Source organism: Mus pahari, chromosome 8, assembly GCF_900095145.1.
Source record: "Mus pahari chromosome 8, PAHARI_EIJ_v1.1, whole genome shotgun sequence".
Classification (NCBI taxonomy): Eukaryota; Metazoa; Chordata; class Mammalia; order Rodentia; family Muridae; genus Mus; species Mus pahari.
The window spans coordinates 47,224,199-47,233,137 of NC_034597.1; the positions used below are offsets into that span (position 1 = coordinate 47,224,199).

The 8,939-nt window shown below is 44.2% G+C and overlaps 1 pseudogene; it reads right to left on the reverse strand.

The window, feature by feature from the left end:
* Positions 1-4,295: 4,295 nt before the first annotated feature.
* LOC110325743 lies at positions 4,296-7,110 on the reverse strand (annotated as a pseudogene).
* Between the last annotated feature and the right edge of the window lie 1,829 nt (positions 7,111-8,939).

The following is an 8,939-nucleotide window of genomic DNA, read 5'->3' on the forward strand; positions in this document are numbered from 1 at the left end:
GACTCAGGCATGGGAGCCAGACCAGAAGGCAGGCAGTTGTAAGCTGGACAGGCCTGGCCTTTTAAGAAAAGAAAGGAGCAAAGCCAGCAGAGGGGACAAGAGGAGGCTTCACTCTGCCGTCTCTCTTGGACCTGAGCTTCAGGTCACAGAGTCGCCGTGGCTCCGCCCAAGCCTGGCATGGTTTCAGAGAAAGATGGACTAGTGGGATAAAGAGAACTGGTGACCCAATTTGGGTCCACTGAGGAAAAGACTACAAGTGCCCAGAGAAACGGACCAACCCCAGGGAGGAAGAGCAAGGGCAGTTTGTTAGACCGAGCTAAGGGGGCAGAGTTCACCCCTACAGACACATGCTGGCCTGAGGCCCTGCAGATTTTCCTGGAGCTGCAATGGGACTAGAAGCCCCAAACTTCTGAAGCGGTAAGGCATTAAGTTTGAAAACAGTAAAAGAGAAAATAAACTGGGTATAAAAATGTATAGGGGAGATACTTTAAAAACAAGAAAGCAAAGTCTCTAAGGGAAGGAGAGAGTTAGAGTTTACAAAAGAAAACGATTTTCTGAGTTAAGGGTGGAGAGATCCACAGTGACATCATTGATGCATCCGGCTCCCTTATGATTCTGTTTCACTCATTAGCATCAGATAATTATTGTTTTAGTAACGACTACATCTGTGTATGTTATCTTTAAGAGAGATCGGGATAAACAGACTTACATCAGAAGACTGAAAGAAGGATTCCTAGATGGGAGGCCACAGAACAGCGGTTAGAGAATTCTTTAAATCGGAATAAAGAACCTTCAGAAGTATCCAATCTGGAACCTAAAGTAACAGCAAACAACGCAGTTCCGGATTAAAAAAAAACTCACAAAGCCTTGAGGTACTGGAACCACAACTCACAGAGATACAATATTTTGAGTTAAGAATCCAGATTCTACTGCATGATGCTATCTTAGGGCAATGTCATACAGTAGATTATGTGTTTCATTTTATAGAGTTTGGAGAATTAAGGTATGTACACACGTGGATACACCATGCTATTGATGCACATTCAGAATTCCAAAGGGCTTTTGCTTTGAACTCTGAGAAGGATGGTTCTGAGATTACACATTTATGAGAGATGATGGCTATCTTAGAAATGTCTCTGCAGATCGGGGCTGATGACGCTCTGGCATATTTGCCCATTAGGGTCCAACAATATTTTAAACGTTATGGCATGAAATGTGTTACAGATTTATATTACAATCCTTCAGGTCGAGCAACTGTAGAGAGAGATCTAACAGGGCTTTAAAGGAAATCCTCACAGAACAAAGGGGGGATGTGTGATTTTTCCAGAGATAGGTTGAACAGTGCTTTATTGACTGAGTTTTTGTTTGTTTGTTTTTTGTTTTTGTTTTTTAAAAGACCAATGAGGCAGAGCACACCGGCTAAAATGCACTGAAGTTTGGAAGGGACTGATGATTAGATACGCCCATATATATATGATAGCCTTGGAGTGGAGGGCAGGAAATACGTTGCCTTCGGGAGATTTTGTCTTTATTTCAGCAGGAGAGAGCAGATTGCTGACTCATCCAAACTGAGGGAAATCAGATCTGACTAGGGAAGAACCCCTGAAGATCTTGACTACCAACAGGAAGAGAGAGGGAAAAACGCCCAGGCATAAATAAGCTGATCCCTCCTCATGGGAACAGCTCTGAGCCAGACTGAAACATGAAGAGGTCCCCAGCCAGAACTTCAGCTATGTACAGCCAATAAGTCATGTTAGCTACCAAGTCTTTAGGACTTATTATAGCATCCTTTCAAATGGCATAGACGAAACTTTAGATTGCAGTTTGTTTATACAATCCAAACTAACTTATGAGAGAGGGACACATACGGTGCCTGCTCAAACAGAGATCCGACAAGCTTCTTAAAAATGACCTTTTCACACAGTACATTCCATACATGCGTCAATCAGAAACGTGTAATATCTTTGAAAGTTCACATGGACCAGACACAAAAGAAGACAAGCAGCCCAGGCTATCCGACCTTAGACTGCCTTAATAGCTGTTTCATCAAAACCTGCTTCCAGGACAGCTTCGAAGAGAGCTGCCAACTCCAATTGCTCCAGCCTTGCGGACTTTTCCAGTCAGGACTTCATGTAGACCTGCATTTTCACAGCATGCAGAGACTGGACAACAAATGCTACAGTTAGCTCTCCTAAGAATAACCAATATCTCATGTTTTAGGGAACCCCAAAAGGAAAATGACACTGTAAATCAGCAAGGAACAATTTTCAAGAGAGCAACACCCCATTCCCAAGAGTGAGGTGAATGGGCTTCAGTCTTTCAGTGGGTGATGGTTGTTGTTGTTGTTGTTGTTGAAGGGGGCTTGGTTACAAATTTAATGGTCTTGATCAGGGAGGAAACAAAGTATAAGCAATTAGAATCAGGGATTTATTTTTCTCTTTCCTTTTCTTTCCTGTATTGTCCTTTCTCTCCTGTCTAGTGTTAGGTGGAAAAGAGGAGAGGAGGGATGAAAAGAAAAGGGGGAATATAATATGAATAAACAGTAGATTATTAAATTTACTCTTGAACTATAGAGTTACTACTAACCAAAAATCTTACATTGGTATAGATATTTGTATATTGACTGATACAAATTAAGCTTATATTTGGCTTCTTTGGTATAGATCTTTGTATATTGATACAAAATTAAGGTTATATTTGGTAACAACATACTACGTATCAAACCTTTAAGGTATTGTACCTATGTAATTCTTTAAAATACAGTGTTAATTTCTAGTTCTTTTGAAAACTGCTATTAAAAACTGTTTACGGTGATTAATAAATGTAAGTTAGCAGTCAGACAATCAAACTCATGGCCATGTTGGATAATTTACTTAATTACAGAAATATGCTTTATAGGTTGAACAAATAGTAAATAGCTAGAAACAAACAATTCATATATACTATATAAAGATAAATGGTTTTCAAAAACCTCAGAGATCTAAACAATATGGCATTTAAAGATGTTTTACTAACATCTTTAATAATCTTTCTGATAATGAGATAGGTCTGCTCCTGACAGCATCCCCTTTCTACTTCAAAGAAGACAATTAGCACTGAAAAGCCACCTTATGGGGTTTGCTTCAAAAGTGTCAATTTAGCCACTGGGCAAGAAACTGCCCTTGTTTCAACTGCTGACGGTATGCTGTCCAAATTGGACAGACAAGATGCAGGGAAGTTGGCTGCTGAGCCTTGCTTACCAAGACAGGGTAAGCAGTTCTTCGTATTTCTTGCTTCACAAAATAATCTGTCAGATACTCTGGGCCAGAGGACTGAAGATGACACAGAGAAATCTGTGGGAACTGCCCAGGCAGTCAGCTTTCTCTGTCATTTCTAAGGTTTTGGAAGCTGCTTGACTGCACTTCCTCCTTACGCAGGTGACATTTATTCCTTCTCCAGTCTCTGATGGGGTTGAACACTAGATAGTTATAGTCTCAGAATTAAGCTTAAGTTGTGTATGATTTAAAAAAGCCTCCTTAAGTCTAAGAAGAGGTTTTAAGTTGGAAATGCAAGTTATGATTGATTTATGTACAGAACTTTGAACTTTCCAAGATAGGATAGATAATAGAATATTAGCTCCAAATACATATGGACTGGCCACTGTGAATGTAAATCTCACCTGATAGTTTTTCATAAATGCTGTTATTGTATATGGTTTATTATAGTCAGAGAGAAAGCCTTTTATTGGACTGAAAGGGAGGAAGTGTGGAGGGAATCCCTAGTTGGGGCACAGACTTTTGGCTTAAGCATTTATTCATGCATAGATCAGAGTTGTTATTCTGGGGAGCAGAGAACCCAGGTAGAAAAGCTCATTGCTACAGCAGATCATTCAGGTGGTGAGAGTCACCTGCCCTGGCAGAGATGGGGAGGTACAGGGTGGCAGGACCCACAGGCTTCTGAGCTCTCAGAATCAAATCACTCTTCACCAGTGCCTTGTTTGACTCTCTGACAAATGCCAAAGAAACAGCACCCTCCCTCCCACCGTGTATGGGTGACAAACATGTGGGAATTGTGTGGCCTGAAGTTCCAGCAAGAGGGGGTGGGGAAGGAGGAGGCAGCAAATCCCAGAAGTGACAGGGGAGGTCTGCCTGGACCAGTGAGGTGTGCGAACCATGGAGTGACTCAAACAGCAAAGAACTTCAGCTCTATGCACTCTGGAGGTTATTTATTATGGATTTTCATTCTTTGCTCCCTACTCCACGTGGTTCTTGCCTGAGGTCAGACAGGCTGGTCGGGCACGGGTGATTTAACACCTGTTAGAGCAGCTCCATGTTCCTGCTTATCCATGGCAGGAAGTGCACAACCTTAGTGGAGACTCCTGAAGAGATTTTCCTCTTTTTCCCATAGATGTAAATTCCATAAGCTTTGTTGTCACACACGAGGGGTCCCCCAGAGTCACCCTGTGGGTGGAGAAAGGAGAATGGAGCCTGGTTTCCCTGGGCTCTGCTTTCTCTATGTCTTCCTGGCAAGTCTAACTGTTCAATCAGGGCCAGGACAGGTTTTCTAACTTCCTTTAGTACCAGAGCTCCAGGAAGGCCCACCTTTTCCTTCTATCTCAGCCCAAGACTTTTCCTCAGGTATACTCTAAGGTAATTTGTACTGCTTTGGGAAGACAGATGTTTCTCCATCTTCTTTCTTGCTACACCCATGTGAAAGACTAAAAGCTGCACTTTGGGGCTGTCCCTTCCCTGAGGTAGGGTTGAGGGTTTGGGCATTTTTACATGCAGGCCTCTCTCAGGTCCCTCTCACCCCGCTTTTTGCCTGTTAAATGCTTGAACCCTACTTTGAAAATAGTCTGTATTTTCTTTGGGTCTCCAGCAAAAATCTCTGTGGTCTTGGAATAGTGAGGAAAATAATTTTTGCATTCACCGTCCTCCTGGATGATGAGTCAAGCCTCTTGTAGGATGGGGGATCCTTCGGTGACTTTGAGAGACATTAATCCCCACACGGCCACATGACACAGAACCTCTGACCTCACATGGTCATTGTGCATGGGCAGACTGAGGAGGCTCACAGCTCTAGTCTTCCTTACCTTTCTCATCAGCTGATGGGGAAAAGATAGGAAGGACCAGCTAAGCTAGGATCCTGTGAGTCTGCTATATTTTGAAAGTCAGGATGGAAGAGGAAAGAAGCAGGATAAGAGTAGGAGAGAGGGGCTAGCCCTGCACCATGCAGAGCACTGGCACCAGGGTAGGTGTTGGAGGCTGAAGGATGGGTGGAGCTATGTGGGTGGGAGGGTGGCAGGTCTCACCTTTAATAGCATGATGTCATTGGTGCGATTCTTAGGATGTTAGCATGGGTGGGGAATAGCTTTGTCCACAGGGATGATCTACTGGTTCCTCTCCTGTGCACTGATATTGTGGGCCCCCAGTGTGACTCTCATTGAGCTTCGGAGAGAGCAGAGTAGAGAGGAGAGCTGTGGAGTCAGTCAGAAGTGATGCAGTCCAGGAGTTGTGAAAGGCAGGGTGGGCAGGGTGGGGCTCTAACTGAGGGAACTTGAGGACACAGGAGATCCTCACTGTCACACATATTGCTCTCTGCTTCTCAAGGACATGAGATTCCTGAGGGCTCCCTCTTGCATGGAGGCAATATTCCAAAGTTTGCATTGACTTTTAATGTGAACATTTAACCCCAACCACTGCTTTAGTTTGGTCAGTATAGTTGGCCAACTCAAGTGTGCTTCTGGCTCTGATCTCAAACTCTTTGATCTCAAATATTTTACTTAGTAGACTTCAATTTTCACAGTTCTGCCTTCTAGTGAGCCCCCAGGGGAGCACCCACAATAGAGGACAGAAGCTCTGATGGGGATCTCAGAAAGTGTGGATCGCTGCTTCTCCTCACCTTGTGTTGCAGTGAGCAGCTGTCAGCACGAAATTATATTGAATCAGGAAGCCTCCACAATGACTCCTATTCCCGCAGATGTAATAAAGGCCATGTAGGGGCAGGAGTGGGGCATGACCTCATGCCCCCCAATGTTTTCCTCTGAAAGAAAAGGCAAGGATCAGGGGTTCCTGAGAGTCACAGATGAGGGCAGGAGGGAAGATGTAGGGAGGGTGTAATTAGGTGTGGAATCTGCAGTCCCCCAAAATGGTTGCAGAGAGAAATCCCTGCACATAGAATAATCTTTGATGATTCTTAATTCTCAGAGCAGTGCTCAGAGAAGGGGTGGGTAGCCCTTATCTTCTAGGCCCTGCTTTAAAAATACGTGGTGTAAGCTGTATCTTCATCATGTTATGGGCCAAGGAGCTCCAGCGTGGATGCCTATTGGTCTTTCTTTAATAGTGAGGCACCCTAACCCCTATAATGTCCATTGGTGTCATTTCCCAACCTTTTGCCTCCAAGCCTTATCTATGGGGGTAGATTTTCTAACATTCTGCTCTTCTGTAAACAACACATTTTGTGTTCTCAGTAAATGCTTTTTTGCTGCATGAAAGAGTGGCTTGTAGTTAACTGGGTGGCTGGTGGGTCAGTGCTGGTGGATTCTGAGCCAGGGACATAGATGGGAGAAGCTGGGGACCTGCAGAAGAAGTGGAGAGGCCAACTAAAACTGGCCTGAAAGCTGGTGGAGCATGCAGTGCAGGATTTTGTCAGCCTGGGCCTCTCTACTGCAGGGCTGGGGGTGGACTTAATGAATGGTGCTAAGGTTCTTGAACTAGGGGGCCTCACCCCATTGTAGGTTGGTCATCAAAGGTGACTTTCCCTCAGCTGTAGTCAAGTTAGTGATGTACACTTTGTATCTTTGCATTGTCTGTCACATCTCTTTCTAAGGATGACTCAGTCTCCAGTTGATTAAACAAAGAGGCTGAGAGCAGCAGTGCTTACGACTTTTTCTGGGCACATCTCCCTTCCTGAGGTCTTGAGAGTCTAACCGGTGCCCGATTTCCAAGTCTGGGTTTGGTACCTGAGGTTCAGAAATATCCTGGGTCCAGTGCCAGGACAATTCCTGACTACTGCTGGGCAGAAAGTCACCAGAGGTGTCATGGGATGGCATCATTGCCACAGGGGTTTTCATTCACCTGCTCCAGCTCTGAGAGGCAGAAGTAGGGCCAGGAGAGTCAGGACTGGTGGCATCCTCTCAGGAAGGCTGCTCAGTTGAAGGAGAGCAGAGGAGACAAAGCCCTTGGAAGGGGAGGAAGGAGGTGTGGGCTCAGGGACCTCACAGGCATTTTAAACCTGTGCACCTCTGCTTGTGATTTTTTTTTTACTTATTATTTTATTTTATTAGATATTTTCTTTATTTACATTTCAAATGCTATCCCGAAAGTTTCCTATACCCTCCCCTCTACCCACCTACTCCCACTTCTTGGCCCTGGCGTTTCCCCTGTGCTGGGTCATATAAAGTTTGCAGGACCAAGGGGCCTCTCTTCCCAGTGATGGTCGACTAGGCCATCTTCTGCTACATATGCAGCTAGATGCAGGAGCTCTGGGTTACTGGTTAGTTCATATTGTAATGTCACATTTCTTAAGGAAATTTTCTGATTTGGGTGAAAATCACACTGTTACCACACTGACCTCCTGAGGTAAGCCAAGCTGGGATGAAGATGAAGGAAGTAGAGGATGTGGAGGCTGTGGTTGAGGAGGCCTGAGACCCCAGGAAGTCCACAGTGACTGCACTGAGAAAAAGTGTGTCCTTTTCTAATGCTTACACCCTTTTATATCCTGGTAAAACAAGTTTTGGTTTCTTTGTTGCTGTTTTTTCTTCCTTCTTTCTTTCTCTTTCTTTCTTTCTTTCTTTCTTTCTTTCTTTCTTTCTTTCTTTCTTTCTTTCTTTCTTCCTTTCCTCCTTATACTGACAACCTATTTATCCTAACACAATTATAGCATACTACATATACACTCACATAGTTATACAATTTTTTTGTGTGTGTGAGAGTTGAAACTGTGGTATATTTACCTGGGCAGTATTGCAATATATGATCTCACTAATTTTAAGATGATTGATCGTACTGTGGAACAATATGAATAGTCTAATGAATTAAACTTAACGCACTCTGACTCTTCTGAATCTGCTAGGAAGTCACAGAGAAATCTCAAAATGTTACTGTCACACATAGTTAAGTGTAATAACAGATCCCAAATGACAGAATAGTTTACCTCTTTCCAAGCTAGGTATTGTCATTCAGCTCTGCGGCAAGAGCTTCAGGATTAGATTCAAGTTCAGTCTCAGCCCCTATGAGCCCAGGTAAGTTGATTCTGAAGGTTTTCTTGTGGTGTCTTTGACCTCTATGGCTCCTCCAATCCGTCCCCTCCCTCTTCCACAGGATTCCCTGAGCTTGGCCTACTATTTGACTGTGAGTCTCTGCNTCTGTTTCCATCAGTTGCTGGGTAAAGCCTCTCAGATGACCCTTATGCTAGGTTCCTGGCTGAAAGCACAGCAGAGTATCATTAATGTGTCAAGGATGGCCCCTCTCTCATGGCATTTGTCTCANGTTGGACCAGTCATTGGTTGGCCATTCCCTCAGTTTCAGCTCCTTCCTCACTCCTGCACATCTCATAGGCAAGAATTGTGGGTCAAAGGTTTTGTGGCTCGGTTAGTATCTACATGACTTCACTGGAAGTCTTGCCTAGATACAGGGGGTAGCCATTGCAGGTGCTGTATCCCCTATTGATAGCAGTCTTTGATAGGGTCACCCTTATAGATTTGGGGGGTTCCATTGTCCTAGGTTTCTAGCTTGTCCAAGAGATGCTCCACACCAATTCCAGTTCTCTCTCCCAGTCCTTGCTCCCTCTGTCCTCCCCTGACTTGATACACCCCTGCTCCATTCCCCACCCCTTCTTCCACCTTGTCCCCTCCCTCCCTCCACCCCCAATGTCTATTCTATTTCCCCTTCTCAGTGAGATTTAAGCATTTCACTTTGATCCTCATTCAATAGCTTCTCTGGTCTGTGCATTATAGCATG